This window comes from Cebus imitator, unplaced genomic scaffold, assembly GCF_001604975.1.
Source record: "Cebus imitator isolate Cc_AM_T3 unplaced genomic scaffold, Cebus_imitator-1.0 Scaffold65, whole genome shotgun sequence".
NCBI classification, from domain to species: domain Eukaryota; kingdom Metazoa; phylum Chordata; class Mammalia; order Primates; family Cebidae; genus Cebus; species Cebus imitator.
Window position 1 is genome coordinate 1104518 of NW_016107380.1, and position 19897 is coordinate 1124414.

At 39.2% G+C, this 19897-nt stretch overlaps 1 long non-coding RNA gene across 1 annotated transcript; it reads left to right on the top strand.

Annotated features, from left to right (window-relative positions):
- Positions 1-7345: 7345 nt before the first annotated feature.
- On the top strand, positions 7346-17833 carry LOC119471599. Its single transcript, XR_005200664.1, has 3 exons — positions 7346-7436; positions 15361-15370; positions 17824-17833. It is a non-coding gene; the product is annotated as an uncharacterized LOC119471599 (long non-coding RNA).
- Positions 17834-19897: the final 2064 nt, after the last annotated feature.

The window sequence follows — 19897 nt, forward strand, 5'->3', positions numbered from 1 at the left end:
CTGGGAAAGAAAAGGTAACAAAACTCACATCACAGAGAGAAAACTTCACAATTGCCAAGTGGAATGCTCTCATTTAAAAAATGATAAACCAGAAACTCTAAGAAAAGGAAAGTCTCATGAGGCACAGTGGCTCATGCCTGTAATCCTAGCACTTTGGGAGGCTGAGGCAGGAGGGCCACCTGAGGTCAGGAGTTCAAGACCAGGCTGGCAACATGGCAAAACCCCATCTCTATTAAAAATACAAAATTAGCCAGGCGTGGTGGTGGGCATCTATCATCTCAGCTACTTGGGAGGCTGAGGCATGAGAGTGGCTTGAACCCCGGAGGCAGAGGTTGCAGTGAGCCTTGGAGGTTGCAGTGAGCCGCCAAGGTGGCGCCACTGCACTCCAGCCTGGGGGACAGAGCAAGACTCTGTCTCGCCCCCACACACACAAAAAAGAAAGAAAGAAAGGGAAAAAAAAGTCTCTTAAAGGTCATCTGATGATATTCCCCACCTATTTTAAAGGTGAGAAAACTGGAGCAGAAATGGAGCTTACATGGCTGCCTTGCAGGTTGTTTTGGAAGTGTTACCACCTAGGTTTGGGAGGAATGGTGTCTACTTACAGGGAGTCAAAGGTAAATGGCTTCAGTGTCCTGTCAGAGCAAAACCATACGACTTCTTCTGCAATGTATTTTTTCATCCTGACTTCAATTATTACGTCGTAACTTCAGGGTGAAACATTTACTGAATTGACATATCTAAATTCTAAAATTAAAAAAAATACTAAGATGAAGAATCACTTCTGTTTTTATTCAACAAATAATGCAAAACAGGGAAGTCTTCTGATATTCATTCAACAGACATTCAAATAGCATTTTACAGGAAAAACCATTTGGCTTTCTGCCTTCCAGATACTATCATTCTAATTAGAAGAATGACATCTAGGCAAAAAGAAACTAGAGCATAGCGTAATCAGTGGCAAGTGCTACACAAGGCATAGGATTAGAGATTACGGAGAATTTAATTCTTGCAGAGGGGACTGGGGGAGATTCCAAGAAGAGGGCGTACCTGAGAGAGGACATTGGAAAACAGTGGAATTTGAATGGTTGAAATTAAAGGTAGGAGTAAAAATTTATTTTCTGGCAGAAAAAAAATTAATAAAAAGAGGAAGTTAATAACAACAACAACAGGGATAAAAACAAGCTATCTTTTATTGAACACCTGCATTAATATATTAGCTAATGAACGTCTCAGTGATAATTAACCCTATTTAACAGATGAGAAAACTGAGGCTCAGGGAGGAAAAGTAGCTTGCTTAAGAACATACAGTAAGTAAGTAGTTTACCCTTGGCTCTGTTTGATTCCAAAGCCTCAGCTATTTACCTCAAAGTATTAATAATAAAGTAGGGAAAATACAATTTGTATTCAGGAATTCTCAAGCAGTCAGAACAACTCTGGTTAGGCGTTAGTGTTGGTGTGTCGAGAGGAACGCAGAGACAGGTTTGATTCCACGGCTGACAGCTAAATAACTGACTACTGGAGAAAGGTTCCGTTTGTTAAATATTTTTCTGTGATTAAGATTCAAAAAAGAAAAATAAAAAAGTCAATGCACAATACATTTCTTTTGATAAGCATGTATTTAGAATCACTAAGTTAAGGAAAAATTGCTTTAAATCATGACGTTATGAATTTTAAGCCAACATGGATGCATGGAAAAGTCTAATACTATTTAAATAGTATTCTAAAATTAAATATGTGTGAAATCTGGCTTCTGTTTCTCAATGGCCTCCCGCAATATTCATCCAAAAAATATTGGAAGCAATTCTATTAGTCTTATTCTTGTGTAATGAGATGTATTTGTTGTACATGTACTTAAGGGGTCAGAGAGAAGCACTCGACATCCTGTTAGTGAAATTACAGTCCACCTTCTGAGAAGAGACCTCAGTTTTGCCTCATAGAGATCCAGCTCTAAAACCATTGAAATGCTAAACTGAAGCACCCACAGGCAGTGCTTCTTCCATTTTTCATATCTTGACTTTTGCCTCTGCCATTTCTCCTTAATTGAGATGAAAGAACAGATTGCCATCTGGAATCCCTATGTTAAGGTTAATAATTATCCTTTCTGTTTTCGCTGCTGGTGCCATTTAGAGAAAAGTTTTCTGGCTGACCAGGATGAATCTTCAAGGGAATCAGTGGCATTTCCTTATCTGAATGTCGAAAAAACCAGCAGAAAATGATCTTTCTGGTTTAGTTAAAGAGCAGCATTTCCCAGAGACTGGCAGTCCCTCCAGCTCTATGGGTGAGTGACTTCTCTGGGGCCTGGGAGCCGAGAAACTCAGTGTTGTGTCCACCTAGTCTTGGCTACGGACAGTCCTGCCCTCCCTTGTCAAAGAAGGACAGCATTGGCTCAGGGCAGGGAAGCACGGGGAAGGTATGTGCTCAAGTTTGCCTGGATGGCAACAAAGATGCCTGTGCAAACAACTGGCTGAGGAGGATATTGCTGTTTTGAAGATATTTGGATTTCTGTCTTAAATACTTTTTGGACTCACTCTCCATCTGAATGAACTGTCGGCCTTCCATATTTTGGCAGCTATGGAGCTGTGAAGTGTGCTTTGAAACAGAGACAGAGGCGCTAGCTGCAGACTCCAGCCTTTCCTTGCAGAATAACCTCAGGAAAGTTCAACATCCCTGGATCTCAGTTTCAAGTGAAATGTTGGTGTAAAATTACCCTGAGTAATTTGGCGGATTAAATATGCCAGTGCTTGAGAACCCTTTGGCACATAGCAGTCATTCATTAAACCCTCCTTGTTTTAAGTGAATGTTGCTCACCCTTTGACATACTTATAGAGGCATATATATGTAATTCCTGGGTCTTTCTTCTTTTATCCAAAGAACAAAGGATTTTACCCCAGATGCCCTCCTGATTGAGAGCCACAGCTGAGTAGACCTGCTCGTGGGGCAGAATCTTCTTTTCTTTTCCTATCTTGGAGCCAAAGCTCCTTTACCAGGTACATTACCATCAATATCAACACCATTATCTCTGAGATGTGATTCACAAAACTGGCACAAAGCACATAATCACATTGTCACAAAACATTTATTGAGTTGATTTTTGAGGTAGCGTTTTCAGGTTTTCAGGATAAGGAGAGTCATTTTTTCACTCAAGGGACTTGCAGTGTAGGTAAGGGGTCAAGATGTTCCCTCTCGCTTTGTTCCTGCAGTCCACTCAGAAGTGTCACCACTCAGCATGTCTCAGATGAGCTCTCCTTCTATTTCTAAGCTCTAGCATCCCATGATCCAGCTGCCTTCTTTAATCTGGTGGAGAGTGGCACTGAGGTTAGGCTGGGGAAAAAAGGCGTATGTTCTATTAAATCTTAGGCAGACAGTTTGAGAATTACAGTCGGAGCAGGGTGGGGAGGAGTGTAAATCAAGGAAAGCTTCTCAGAGGAGGTACTCTCCCAAGGCTGTATTTGTGACAGCTACGTTTCTCCAGTTCCCATTATCCCATTTTTTTTTTTCCAGCCTTGGTGCTGTTCCCCTTCCTCAGACTGGCTGGGTCTATGTCAAGTTTCCACTCTTCAGACAGATGTCTTTCCTACATAGACCCTTGGGATTTGTTTTTTACTTGGGGGAAAAAAAAAACAGCTAATGAGATTAAAGCCTGGGGAAAAATCACGGAATAAAAGCAATTCAGATCCACGGAGACAAAACCCTAACAAAGCCTCAAAGAAAAGATGCCAGACTCTGCGCGTACCTAATGCTGCTTTCCCCTATACTTTATATTAGTTTTGTTCTTCATTTCAGCCCCTGAAATTATTAAAACGGATACTGCCCCTGCATTATTGAGGGTAAGGTGACTAAATAGTTATGTTCCAAGCATCAGTTGCTAGGGGAAGTGCTGGCTCTGATACAGAAGAATGTCACCGCATGTATCCTTCTGTACAACAAGGGGTTTTGTTCAACCTCTCTCACTAAGGAAGGAGTCACTCTTTCCACCACAGGCATTGAAGTGTCCTCCCATAGCCACGACAGAAAGAAGAATTCCAATTCTGTGAAGAAGCTGTAGCTGTGAAGGATTGTAACTAAGGAATGAGAAGTGTAGCTTTTTTCCTTTAAGCCAAGGAGCAAAGACCAGAAACCATCTCCTGTGAGCAGTCAAGGCCCCAGGCAAGAAGCAAAGATGGGGCGCAGGCATAGGGCAGGCACAGGAGAACGAGAACTGTGTGGAACACACAGACGATGTTATATTCACTGAGGCTTTTTACCAGTCCCTCGGCGAGTGGGGAACATACTATTATCAGAATAATGGGTAGAGAAGTGGTTACATATTTGTATATAAAACAATACATTCCTTTAGAATGCGTTGTTTTAGCTCCTCACACTCACTTGGTCTTTCACACCAAAGGACCTTCGCACATGTTCTCTAACTGAATTAAGCTTCACTCCCCTCTTTGTCTACTTAACTCCTAATCATACTTCTGTATCGTTACTTCTTCAGGTAGCCTTCCCTGCAAGGCATCTCCTAGGGTGTATGCCAAAAACAATTTTTTTTTTTTTTTGAGATGAAGTCTTTGTCACCAGGCTGGAGTCCAGTGGTACAATCTTGGCTCACTGCAACCTCTGTCTTCCAGGTTCAAGTGATTCTCCTGCCTCAGCCTCCCAAATAGCAGGGATTACAGGCACCTGCCATCATGCCTGGGTAATTTTTGTAGAGAGGGATTTTTGTCAGGTTGTCCAGGCTGGTCTTGAACCTCCTGACTTCAGGTGATCTGCTCACCTCGGCCTCACAAAGTGCTGGTATTACACACATGAGCCACTGCACCTGGCCTGGAAAACACTTTTGGTAAGACCACTGTCAATATAAAAATTTTGATTTAAGAATGTGTTACACAATTCAAGCAAGAATTCAATGAGGATCATAGAATAATGGGTAGAGAAGTGGGTACATATTTGTGTAAATTCTCAACAGGGCACACGAAAGATCTTTAGGGTGTCTAGGCACTACCTCTTCCTGTTCAGGTTTAGAATCGTCTGTTCAGGTTTAGAATCATCTGTTCATGTTCTTAATTGTCAAATATGCTGCCCCTGGCTAATTTCATGTATCCCATAGTGAGAAAAATTTTGCAAATCAAAATGCCATGGCTCTTCAGAATGTTTAATAGAAACAACACAGATTTTCTTGCTTCTGCAGCTCCCTAGCATCATTGATTCCATGCTGGTGACATCATTGCTCAGGACGCTGGGTTATCCATAAGCAGCCCATGAGTATGGAGTTTTAGTGACTCATTCGAAGGTTGTTACATTGTTTTGTTAATGATAACTGCAAAGGTTGCCCCCAGAGTGTGTGGGAAAATGTGAATAGTATTTTGTTTTCTTCTCATATTAAATTACCATTAGGAATTTTATAACATAAACATAGAATAACACATCGTCCAACCATGACCTCTCTAGAATTCTTCAGGTTGTATTTACGTGATCTCTTTCAATAGTGACCATGTTCGCGGCTTCCACAAATCTCCATCAGGGGAGAATAGGGGAGGTATCATGGTAGAGTGATCCACCCACTTAAGCAATGCCTGTTAGCATGGCTTATGGTAAGCAATGATATCAACACATTGACAGAAAGCAAGGAGAATATCTATTTGAAGGGTGCATTTATGTCACAGAACGAAGGACTTAAGAGCCCTGAGAGAAGTACAGCTACCTCCAATGGAGGACTGCTTGATAAGAAGCATGGAGCCTATGGAGGGGGTGAGAGGCCATGCTGGGCACCAGTGATGAGGACATACAGGATATTGCACAGGACAATATTCCATTCTACAGGACATTCTACCCTATGGTCCTGTAGAATGGGAGATGGCCATGTAGGGTGAGAGCTCATGCAAGAGCCCCCAAATGGGACTCATGCCCAAAGATCTGCCGCAGATCATCAATATCCTCAAGCCCCTAACTTGCCCTGCGTGTAACAGAGTGAGACTCCTCCAGATTCAGCACTTGACCAACCATCTGGTGGTCCAATGGCCCCTTATGCTGCAGGCATCTTGGAGCCAGCCTGGTGCTATCAACTAGGCCTTTGTGCGGTCATTGAACATGAATGATTTTATGGGACATCAACATCAAATGAGGCCACTTTGTCAGCATGATGCATCAAAATAAAAGCAAGACCACTCTTTAATCATGTCTAAATGTGATGACATGGGATAAAACATGAACATGAACCTTGTTCAGTAGATGAAATTTCAAGCAGCCCTCTCTGCACAGATAGTTTTCCCCACTACTGGTCACATGGCAAGGAATATGGGTGGCTTCTACGAGCTGAGTGACTCTGATTGACATCCTGAAGGGAAATAGGGACCTCCATCTTACAACTGCAGGGAACTGAATTTGACCAGTAACCTGCATGAGTGTGGAAGCAGATTCTTCCTCAGAGCTTCCAGAAAGAAATACAGCCTGGCTGACAGCTTGATTTCAGTCTTGTAAAACCCTGAGCAGATAATCTGGTTACACTGTGCTGGGACTTGTGACTTACAGAACTGTGAGCTAATACATGGGTGGGTGTTGTTTTAAGCCTCTGAGTGTAATTTGTTATAAAGCAATTGAAAACTGATACAGACACCAAAGCTTATGCTCTTACTTAAGAGTCTTTGTTTTATTTCTGGTTTTACACTGCATTTAACTGTAGCAACTGGTTAAAAATAATTTTTCTAGAATTTTTCTTCCTACAGTGAACTTATATAAACTGCACTCTATACTGCTTGAAATAGAGTAGGATAACAATGCTCTCCTCAAGTAATGCACTCATAACAATGCTCTCACCTCTGCTCCTCTTCCTCCTACCCTGACATCAGCATCTGCAGTTTCTCACGTCCCCATCACGGCCAACTTGGCATAGATGCTCCAGGTTTTATTTTTGGCCTCATATTCATTCACATGTTATCTAATCATCCTGAGGGTAAAGCTTTTGCTTTTGTTTGCACAAAGACCTTTCTGAGAAGTGAGTGTGTGTGTGTGTGTGTGTGTGTGTGCATGTATGTGTGGTTTCAAACTCTTTGTAAATTAAATTTGTTGAACTTAAATATGAATTAAGAAGTATGTGAGGGGACTTCAAAAATTTCACAGAAAAAGGAATAAAATTTTAAAACCATCAACTTTATTTCTCATAAAAAACACAAGCTTATAAACTCTATAAGCCTCATCAAATTCAAAACACTTTTGTAAACAATGATACCAGATATTTAGTCCATCCCCCACAGAACTGAGGGTCCTGGGAATTTACTTGTATCAGTGCAGGCTTTTTACATTATTAACTGGAAAAAAAATTAGTGCCCTTTAAAAATTTTGTAAGTTTAGGAAACAAAAGGCAGAAGGAGCCAAATCAGGAAGGACTGTAAGGTGGATGCCTGATGATTTCCCATAAAAACTCTTGCAAGATGTCCCTTGTTTAATGAGAGGAATGAGTAGAGAAGGACACTCCAGTGAAGATTTTCTGGGCATGTTTCTGCTAAAGCTTTGGCTAACTTTCTCAAAGCACTGTCATAATAAGCAGATGTTATCATTCTTTGGCCCTCCAGAAAGTCAACAAGCAAAATGCCTTCATCATTCCCCAGAAATGTTACCATGACCTTTGCTCTTGACCATCCACTTCTGCTATGACGAGACCACTTTTACCTTTTGGTAGCCACTGCTTTGATTGCACTTGGTCTTCAGGATCATACTGGTAAAGCCATGTTTTATCTCCTGTTGCAATTCTTTGAAGATATGTTTTAGGATCTTGATTCTACTTGTTTAAAATTTCCATTGAAATCTCTGCTGTTGTCTGGAGCTGACTGGTTGCAGCAGTCTTGGCAATCATCAAATGGAAAGCTTGCTCAATTTTAATTTTTAAGTCAGAATTGTGAAAGCTGAAAAAATTGAGATGTCTATGGTGTTGGCTATGGTTTCTGCAATTTATCATTGGTTCTAATTAATTAAGGCATGAAAAGGGTTAATTTTTTCCTAGTAACTTAATGTGGATGGTCTGCCACTGCAGGCTTCATCTTCAATGTCATCTTGTCCCTTCTTAAAAGAAGTTACCCATTTGTAAACTGCTAGTTTCTTTGGGGCATTATTCTCATAACTCTTTGTAAATCATCAGTTATTTTACCATTCTTCGACCCAAGTTTCGCCATAAATTTAATTTTTTTTCTTTCTTCAATTTTAGCAGAATTCATATTGCTCTGATAGAGGTTCTTTTCAAACTGATGTCTGTTCTTTCTTAGTGCTTCCAATTAAATTCTTTTCACAGTATAACAAATTAGTACAAGTTTATTTTCGTGCAAAAAATTTGAAATCCACCCATTTTTTTTGCAATATGCATTCTCCATGGATTTTTTTCAAGACCCCTCATACTAGATTTTTGTTATTTGAACTTTTGCCTTTTCATAGCATGTTTTTGGTGATCTAATGAAGTATTCAGAACTGGAGTAAATAAATTAATGGCATTTTTTATCCAAGACAGTTCAGATATGTAGACAGAATTGCCTGAATTAATGCTTAAAATATTGTAGGAGAGGTATTATCTCTAAGCTTGAATTGGACCAATGTTTTCTTTCTTTGAAACTGGCACAAAACATACCTTTAAATGTGAACGTTTACAATTGTGGTTGATTAAAAAGATGCACAGGATGGTTAGTCAGGTTGCATAATGTCATGGTGAAATTTAGTGATCTGGTGTTTGCATATTCCTCAGAAAGATGAACATAAGACTTTTTATATTGGCCTGGACATTTCAAGCATGTGTCTTCTGTCTTATTGGAACTAAAGACCAGTGGATGAAAGTCCAAAGTTGTCTTTCTTATTTCCCAAACCGCACATATGCAATAAAAAGAAAAAAAGAGTAAGTCAGTTTCGCTTAAGAATGTCCTGTGGAAACAGTAATCATGTTACCATTTAAAATTCTGATACTTGAATACATATCTTTTTAGGTTTTCCTTATGAAAAATAGGAAATGTACATAGGCTATTTCTGTTGTGTACCAAAGTATGATGGCTGTTTCAAGCAATGTGAGATTGTGTCAGTTGCAAGCTGACTTAGCCACTTTTCCCAAGAATATCAGAGGTTTTTTTTTTTTTTTTTTTTTTTTTCTTGAAAGACCTACTACCAGATGAGGTAGAGTTATTTATGTTTGGGAAAAGGGCAGACATTTTCTTGAAAATTAATGACATCAGACTGTCAGTTCAGGAAAACAATTATCACTCTTTATTGCCAATGAGAAAATTAAGGCTTACAGGAGAAAACTGAAACTTTGGAAAATGTAATCTGCCATTCTTAATATGACAGTTTCCTAGTACTTAAAAGTTTCCAATGAGATTGGTGGTGATGTTAATGATGCCACTTATGATATTGCTTAGCAAAATGTGTTAACATTTGGCAGATCTGCCTAACTTGGGGAACCAGTAGGAGTTTATGAATGAGTAAAAGGGGAATAGATATATAAAACTTTATTGATATGATTTGATTCTACATTGCAACCACCTTTAAGAAATTACCACTTGTCTACTTTTGATATTCACAAATATATAGAAAGAATATTCACAAATCAAAAAAGAATATTCACAAGTATCTAGAAAGCCAATTTAAATATTCCTCTTCTTTCCAAAGGAATGTCTGTATAAGCCTGGATTTTCTTCATGTACTTTAACCAAAACAATAATTGTCAACAAATCGAGAGCAGAGAAGATATGAGAATTTAGCTGGTTTTTATTCAGTCAGATATTAAAGTAATTTGCAAAATTATTTTTAAATGCCACTTTTCTCATTGGTTTCCAAAAAGATAGCATTTTTTTTCAAAATATGTAATTTATGTTACCATGTAATTTTTGTTGTGATTTTAAAATTCATTAATAACTACGTATTAAAAACATCTTAGTTTTTATTTTTAAAATCATAACATTGATAAATATAACTTGTAAACAAAAGTTATTTGTAATGATCAACAGTTTTGAAGACTTTAAAGAGGACCTGAGGACAAAATATTTAAGAACCACTCCCACAGGTTTTACTCCATTTGAAAAATAGGATACAACCACATACAGAAAAGTGAATAACATATAGCTATATCATTCAACAATAACATTAAAGTGAACTTCTGCATAATCTCCAGCGTGGACAAGAACAACATTACAGCCATCCAGAAAGCCCCTGTCTGCCTTCCCCAATCACATCCCCTCTTTCCCATTTTTTATTTTTTTCTTAAATACTTTAAAATTTGTTTACACATATGTATAGCTCACTATTTATTAGTTAGTGCTCTATGTGCTTTAATTTATTTAATCTTTATGTCAGCCCTAAGAGGCACTATCATTAACCCACTCTATAATTGAAAAACTTAGGGTAGAGGGAGGTTAAATCACTAGTCCAAAGTCAAGTAGTGAGTTAATACACCTAGGCAATCTGGTCTAGCATGAAGTTAGCTGGTTACTTTGATCTATAATATATTGTCTCTCTCTAAAACTTTAAATTATTACCTTCAAGTCCATAGGGCAAAAGTGGTCTTGGTGTTCTGTTTGGCTCTTTGGGTTTCTGTATCAGTTTATTAACAAAATTTTGCTTGCTTTTGCTTGCTTTTAGAAATATCTTAAAATATGCTTTCAGGAAATTTTAGATGCTTTCAACGACAGGCTTGGTCAGATTACTTATCTTTCTTTATGACATATTAATATAAGACCCCATTCTGTGTTAATATTGAGCCCCTGGAAATGTAATGAATGTTAAAAGATATGCTTGGGGGCCGGGCGCGGTGGCTCAAGCCTGTAATCCCAGCACTTTGGGAGGCTGAGGCGGGTGGATCACGAGGTCAAGAGATCGAGACCATCCTGGTCAACATGGTGAAATCCTGTCTCTACTAAAAATACAAAAAATTAGCTGGGCATGGTGGTGCGTGCCTGTAATCCCAGCTACTCAGGAGGCTGAGGCAGGAGAATTGCCTGAACCCAGGAGGCGGAGGTTGCGGTGAGCCGAGATCGCACCATTGCACTCCAGCCTGGGTAACAAGAGCGAAACTCCGTCTCAAAAAAAAAAAAAAAAAAAAGATATGCTTGAGACTTTGATGATATTCAGTATTTTTCTGGGCTTTATAAATAGTGCCTCAACTGGTCAATATCTTTAAGGTCTTCACTTACTTATTCGTTACCTTTTACCAAAAGAACTTTAAGCATCACATCTTCACAATACCTTTCAAAACTTTCTAAAACCATTCCCTGGGCTGTAAAATATAGCTCAATGTCTATAAGTATATATATCTATGATAGCAGTACTTTGTGCTTACCCACAGAGAAATTTATCTGTAATTTTTCTCCATTCATTAGACCAAGTGAAGTCTCCTTTACTCCTCATTAATACAGTGTTTTCACTACTCTAAAGAGTTTAATGCCATATTTAAATGTCCACATCATGCTCCTGACTCCTCCAAGACATTTACTTATTACACGAAACTAGGTAGAGTACTGATCTTCCATGGTGTAAAGTTCTTTATCCATTTAAGGGCACATTTATCCTTACACAAGGCATTTCTCTGCTGATAAATTGACCACATTTTCTAGCCACCAGAGACTGTAAGGATGGTCACACTGGAATGCAATTTCCATGATAGATTTTTAAATAAATCCTTTTAAAGGATTTTTGGATGTTGAGATCATATTTACCAAGTTCCCTCTTTATCTATGAATTTCCTTCCTTCCCTCCTTCCTTCTTTCCTTTGTTCCTTCCTTCCTTCCTTCCATCTTTCTTCCTTCCTTCCTTTCTTTCTTTCTTTCTTTCTTTCTTTCTTTCTTTCTTTCTTTCTTTCTTTCTTTCTTTCTTTCTTTCTTTCTTTCTTTCCTTCTTTCTTCTTTCTTTCTTTCTTTTTCTTTATTCTTCTTTCTTTCTTTCCTCCTTCTCTCTTTCTCTCTCTCTCTTTCTTTATCTCTCTTTTTCTCTCTTTCTTTCCTTTCTTCCTTTTTGAGAGAGAGTCCCAATCTGTTGTTCAGACTGGAGTACAATGGCATGATCATGGCTCACTGCAGCCTCAACCTCTCAGGCTCAAGTGATTCCCCTGTCTCAGCCTGTGGAATTCCTGGAACTAAGGCGTGCACAACCACGCCTGGCTATTATTTTATTTTATTTTTGTAGAGACAGAGTCTTGCTATGCCCAGGCTGGTCTTGAACTCCTGGGCTCAAGTGATCCTCCCACCTCAGCTTCCCAATGTGTTGGGATTATATGCATGAGCGACTGCATCTGGCTGAGTTGATTTTATTTCACAAATCTCTGAGGTATTTGTTGTAAACTTCATTCTTTTCTCTCCATAGGTAAGATTTTTTAAAATATCCAATGATTTTTACTGTCTGTTATAGATTCCACTAAAACAGAAAATAGCTTCGCGCTTGTACTGCAGAATGGGCTCCTAAGTGTACACTGAGAAAGTATCTTCCACAGAGGCACATTCCCTGAAGACACAGTGTGTTGCCACAATGATCTCATCGTAGTGAAATACTAGGGGTCTTTATTGCTGTTTTCTTTTGTCCACATTTAGATATTATCAAGAAGTGACTGTGTTACTGTATAGCCACTACTATTTTACCTTTTTTTGAAGGGAGCTAGTTTGATCAAAATTTTTTGTTTGTTTGTTTCTATACCCATTGAGCAGAAAGAGGCAGAGGTAAAAAAAATCATAGCTATCCTGTGGCCCTTTAAATGAGGCTTGCATCAACTCATTCTCTTACATGACACAAGTGCTGCTGATGCCCCCACTGAGTCAGAGGCCACAGATCAAATAGCCCCTAGAAACCCCTGCCCTTCTCTGGCAGGGTTAGGGCTGAGACTAGGCCTTTAGACAATTTGAAGTGACCAATGACTTCAGATCTCATCCCCTTCAGATCAGCACATATGTATATTTGGCACTGTAAGTTTCCAATATGGTCATCCACGTCTGGGTCTCAGAGCTACTGATATTGCCAACATCAATATCTATAACAGGTCACTTATTTGTAAGTCCAAAGTGTTGGAAAACCATGCTGAGAACAGGTCTTCCACTAACCAGTATTTTCCCAAATATTTTATGTTTCTTAAAGGGAAAGAAAGTAATTACTCCCTCCTCTGCTTAAATGGTAAATGAAAAAAGTCTTTCTCTGAATGGTCAGAATTTTGTCAAGATTTTGGGAGATGAAGGGAAGGAATGCCCAAAGGGCTGGAAAATATAGGAGAAGGATGGCTAAAGAAATCAGAATCACTTAAGAAATATGCAGCTAACATGTCTTCATTTATACAAAGGCCTAATTAGCAAGGTGCTGGACACTGTTACCGAGTCAACTCGAATAAAGAAAACGGAATTGTTGAAGTTGAAGGTTTACCTTAGAAACAAGAGGAAATTATCTTACTAGAAGTAGTAGTATCTACTAACAAGATAAATATGTGGCCATGTTAGTCCCCCAAAAATTCCTTTTTTTTTTTTTAAGAGAGGGAATCTCGCTCTGTCCCCCAGACTGCAGTGCAGTGGTGCTATCACAACTCACGGCAGCCTAGAACTCCTGGGCTCAAGACATCCTCCCACCTCAGCCTTCCTGGTAGCTGGGACTACAGGCACATGCCAGCCACCATCCCCAGCTAATGTTTTATTATTTTATAGAGACGAGATCTCACTATGTTGCCCAGGCTAGCTTCGAACTTCTGGCCTCAAGCAATCCTCTCTTTCAGCCTCCCAAAACACTGGGATTACGGGCATAACCTATCATGCCTGAGACCCCAAAATTATTTATTTTGGCCTTAGGCCTTGTTATGGCCTCAGCACAGTCCACTTGGCCCATGAACTACAGCAGCCATGAAGCTCTGGAGTAGTCAGTCAGATTGACCACTGACCAAATGAATAAATAGACACTGTCAATGCTAAGTAGATAATTACAACTATTTCTTCACAAATCCCCAAATTCCATTTTTGCTTAAGTTTTCCAGAAATGTTAGTTAATAATAGATACACAGTTCAAATTTTCTACATTATTTCAGTTTTCCAATTGATAGAGATAGAAACGCAGTCCAACCTACTGTTAAATAATGCAAAGGGTGGTTAAAAGCCTGAGGACACCTTGCACAAAGAGAGAGATGGCTGGAATTTGTCTGAAAAGATTTGAGCAAAGCCTGCCTGGAGTTAGAAGACGGGAATAAATGACTTCTGCAATTTCTAGCAGCCTTATCATTCTGCAGTCTATATGTTGGCTTTCAACACAAATAATAAACAACAGTTGACTGACTGTTGACTTAAAGCAATATGTGGGTCTGCATCTGCTTTTCCTCTCCCTGGATGCTTCTCCCCTTTCTCTGATTTCTGGGTCAGGTATATGTCTTTACCTGTGTGAGGAGGGGCCCTGGCTTCTACAGGATGTCCATGCTACCGTGACAGAGCAGGAGGAGTGGACAGGAGTTTCAATCAGTCCCTGTGCCTTTGTGTCCAGCTCCATGCACTTGAGCTCCAGCTTGTGTTGCTCTCCTCCACTTTGTAACTGCCTTAGGCCATTTGGGCTTCTATAACTAACTACCATATACTGGGAAGCTTATAAACAACAGAAGTTCATGTCTCGCAGTTCTGGGGGCTGGAGAGTTCACGATCAAAGTGCCGGCTGATTCAGCGTCTGATGAGACATCTGTGGAAGTGGGGAGAGAGCTCTCTAGGATGTCTTCCATGAAGACAGTAATTGCATTCATGAGGGCTCCACCCTCATGAACTAATCACCTCCCGAAGACCCCATCTCCTAATACTATCACATTAGGGGTTAGAATTTTAATAAATAAATTTTGTTGGGACACAAACATTCAGTCTTTAGCAGTAACCTTTCTATCTGCCCTCTGGACTTCCTGCACTGGCCTCTGACTTGAAATGCAACCAGCTTCCACAGCTGTGAAATCCCTTACAATATACTCATGCATATAAATCTCCCAGTGTTTCTGCTTCTCTGGTTGAACACTGCCTAGTATGCATGATAAAACTCTTCCAAGAAGGTGAGACACTAGGTGAACACTTAATGAAATAAGTAAATGCCTCCACTAAGATTAGAAATGTGCAGTTGGTGGAATCCCACATCCTTCTATAATCAAACCACTTCCTTAAACTTTGCTAGAGCCAAACCATAAGAGATGAACTGATAGAAAAAACTACTTAACCATACTCAAGGTCGTTTGGTACCAGCTTTTAAATATTGATAGAGAAGTACTCCCATCTCATACATAGGGAAAATAGAAGATCAAAAGCTTAAATAAACTTGAGCCCCTGGCTGCATTAAAAGGAGTTCAAGGTTGAGATTTTATAATATCCATATGGTTCCAGTTAGAGATGGAGGAAAGCTGTGATGGTTATCAGACTGACTTCCTGGACTCAGATGGAAGGAAGTCACATATATGGTGTATGCTAGATACTTGCTGATTTCATTCTCCACTCTGGGCAGCAATGACTTCCCACAGAACCTATAAGAGAAAAACAATCAGAGAATAATGTCACATATAAGTCAGTGTGGGTATACACACACGTGCATGTACACATATAATAATAGCTAACACTTCTATAATCCTTTGGTTGTAGCAACTTAATTAGTCAACAGCATAACTTGTAACTAGGTAATAATATTACAACTGTTTATCAGAGAGGAAAGGAAGGCATTATGGGATTAAGTGTCTGGAGAGGGTCATGCTGAGGTAACTGATACCTACAGCCTAGTAACCAATTCAGTCTTGCTCCAGGGCCTCTCTGCCTATTAATTCCACTATGCAAGTGTATAATCCATGTGTGGATGCAGGTGTGCAAACCTGACATTTGTAGTTCATAGCCTGGCTACAAATTGCTTTTTCAACTACATCTGTGTTCTTTCTTACATGTTCTAGCATTTAAAATTTCCATAACATTCTTATTTTTAAAAAGATTTTTGAATGTATTTATAATAGCTTTTCTGAACTCCTTAAGTTTATCTCTCTATTATTTCTGTGTCGGTGTCTATTGACTGAGTCTTTTATGGTTTTAGGTCACACTTTTCATGCTTCTTCACATGTCCGGTGATTTTTTAATGGAAGCTGGACATGGTGACATCACATTGCTGCAAGTATCTCTCTCTCTCTCTCTTTTTTTTTATTGAGATGGGGTCTCACTCTGTCACCAGGCTGGAGTGCCTGGTCTCGGCTCACTGAAACTTCCACCTCCTGGGTTCAAGTGGTTCTCTTGCCTCAGCCTCCTGAGTAGCTAGACTACAGGTATATGCCACCACATCCAGCTAATTTTTGTATTTTTAGTACAGACAAGGTTTCACCATGTTGGCCAGGATGGTCTCAATCCCCTGGCTTCATGATTCACCCACCTCAGCCTTCCAAAGTGCTGGGATTAGAGATGTGAGCCACCCTGCCTGGCCCTCTCTCTGTCTATTTATATATATATAAAGAGAAAGAGTGAGAGAATATATATATATGTATATATATATATTATATATATAATACAATACTATATAATATAATAAATTATATAATACAATACTATATAATACAATATACATTCATATATTAGCATGTATTTTATTACTGAATAATATATTTATATATTATACTTGCATATATTATATTACTTAAAATACATATAAATATACATATATCTCTTAGGGCTTTTATTTTTCTTTAAGTAGTATTAAATTTTCTTTTGGCAGTAAGTTAAGTCATTTATATGTGAGCTCCATCTTTTTAAAGCTGATTTTAAAACTTGTTAGGATGGGTTTAGGCCAACCTTATTCTAGAAGTAGTTTAGCTTTCTTATTAAGACTGGAGTCTCTTGAGTCTCTCCTGAATATTCTGGATGTTTTAGCAGTATACTCCACTAGCTGGATGGATGAACCTCAAAGATGTCCCAGTCCTGTGTGTCTGGGACTTATTCTGCACATAGCTACCTGCTTTTTGTTGTTTTTATTCGGAAGTTGTTTTTTATTGCCTAGCCTTGTGGATTCTCACAGTATGCTTATGTTATTTAGGCAAAGACTAGAGAGGATTCAATGCGGATTTGGGGGACTTTTTTTTTTTTTTAGACAGAGTCTCACTGTGTCGCCCAGGCTGGAGAGCAATGGCACAATCTAGGCTCACTGCAACTTTTGCCTCCCAGGTTCAAGCAATTATCCTGCCTCAGCCTCCCGAGTAGCTGGGATCACAGGCGTGCACCACCACGCCCAGCTAATTTTTGTATTATTAGTAGAGATGGAATTTCACAATGTTGGTTAGGCTGGTTTGAACTCCTGACCTTGTGATCCACCCACCTTGGCCTCCCAAAGTGCTGGGATTACAGGCATGAGCCACCGAGCCCAGCCAGGGGACATTTTTATCTGCATAGCTTGCTTCTCCAGCAACTTGCACCACACATTCCAGTTTCCCCATCTCCCCTGAACTCCAAACTCTGTATCCTTAGCTCAGTGAGAGAGCTATGCTCCTTCTCCCTGTATTGTGGCCTAGAAGGAAGGAAGGTGAGGCAATTCCGGGGGTCACCTCATTTGTATATTTTCTCTCGGGGATCATAATCCTGTACTGCCCTTTCTAAGATCTGATAACAATCCTTTTCTATACTCTGCTCTGTTTTCTAGTTGTTTACAGTAAGAAAGCAAATCTGATATCGGTTATTCCATCATGACTAAAAGCGGAATTCAATAATTTTGTTGTAAATGAATTATTAATAGATAAAATAGTTTAAACAAGACTGAGTATGGATGAATTGACAAAAAACTACATTGACTAACGCTTTATGTTTGTGTTCTTTTCGAAAGCCCATTCCAATGTATATTGCTTACACATTTTCTTTTCTAGGTTCTCAGTTGGATTATGAGAATTTTCATGCTTTTACCATCTTTTCCTGCATATACGTCATCAAAGGGCCCTGATACGTGGTTTTGCAAGGCATGTCTGTGGATTTTTGCAGATATTTCAACCATATCAATGAGTACTATTTCATGCTCAGATCAACTGTGTATACATATAATGAAAATTTACTGGTCTATATTTTTCTCGTAGTCCAACCATCCCAGGAGATTGATGAAAAATGAAATAAATCCTGTCAGCATTTTTACAGCTCTTAGGGGCAAAACCCATTACACTTTTAAAGAAAACAAGAGGTGTATTTAGTGGTCAAGGGACCAGAAGAGCTAGAGGTACTCCAAGAACTTCACCTATCCTAGGACACAGATGTCCTGGCTGCTGCATAGTGTTCCTAGGCACTGCTTTAGCTGAATGCTTGGATATCAAAGGGGAGTTCCCTAGCAATGGAACAAAACTGATCATTCAAGGAGAAGGCTCTGAAAGGAGGTCAGGTGTCTGAAAATCTGGAACTACTTGTCAATCTCACTCCTACTTTGAATGAGTCTTCTTTGTATGGAAAGTACTTTCCTATTATCTTTGAGCATTCAGTAGGGGCTCAATACATGCTTGTTAAATAAATCATTGTGAAGGGTGAGCTCAGGTCCATGTAAACATCTCCCAGCCTGTGCACACTCTTCCTCTTAGGTTTTAATTTGTTTTTTCTCATCAAACAAATAGAGGCCTTTTTATGAGAGAATCATTTTCTAAAAAGTACCCAGAAATCAAATGTGAAGTGGACACTTGGCAAGTTAACTAACATTTCCCAATGCTATGGGGACAGTGTTATTTATTTATATTTATTTATTTGTTTGTTTGTTTATTTAGACAGTATAGTTTTGTTGCTCAGGCTGGAGTACAGTGGCATGATTTCAGCTCATTGCAACCTCTACCTCTCCGGTTCAAGCAATTCTCATGCCTCAGCCTCCCAAGTAGCTGGGACTACAGGCACGTGCCACCATGCCCAGCTAATTTTTTTTTTTTTGTATTTTTAGTAGAGGCAGGGATTCACCATGTTGGCCAGCCTGGTCTCCAACTCCTGAGCTCGGGCAATCCACCTGCCTTGGCCTCACAATAATGTTCTTTATAATCCAAGTCAAACTGCCATCTCTGTAATCTATCAGCTGGACTGAAGAAGAGCCTAAGGGGCACTGTGTTGCCACACATTGTGTTTCCACATCAGCACTCATGTCCAAGTATGCTGTAGGTACATCAAAGATGCCATGCAAGCAGTTTAGATGCAAAGTCAGAATCACCAGCTTTTCTGTCATTCACCAGAGTAGGGTTTGGGGAATCAGTCAGTTACAAAGCACTTCAGAACTCCTGGGAGATATCAATAAAATGAGACATCCGTGTATAAAATATAATTATATAGCTCCCAGTAGTGTTCTTTTGAAAGACAATAACTCATTTAATATTTTGAAACGGCTCGCCCAGACAGCATTCTTTGGAACATCTTCAGCTTTTCTTGACCTCCATCTCAAAGGTCTTTCAGCTTTTAAATAATTCCACAGTTCTCTGGACTTTGTGAGGAAAGCAACTAAGATGTCTCATTGTTGCAAATGAGATTTTTTCAGAATTTCAGATTGCTGGTATCAAAAATGTAATGAAACAAAAAGTGGCTTAAACTTGTTCTTCACTGATCACATTCTCTTATTCCATGTCTTCCTTACACATTCAGAGCATGAATGTAGATCCAATTAGACTGGGCTATTTCTTAATCTAGATTCTTGTCTTTGGAAATGAAATGTGAAAGAGTACCATGACTGTTACTGACTGCGGCCTGCTTTTACAAATACTTCATAGTTGCCCGATTCATACTTAGAAATCATTGGAGCAACAGAAATTAAATCAAGCAGGAATGTGTGATTACATAAAATATAGTTTTAGTTAGAAGGCCTGGTCAAACACCTGGAATTAGTAGTTCCTTAGTCATGGAAGGTGGCTCCATAGATAGTCTAATCATGGTCTCTTTTATAATGGGTGGAATATTTCCCACTTTATGTACTACATAGGATTAATAAAAAGATTAAATAAAATCGCATATAG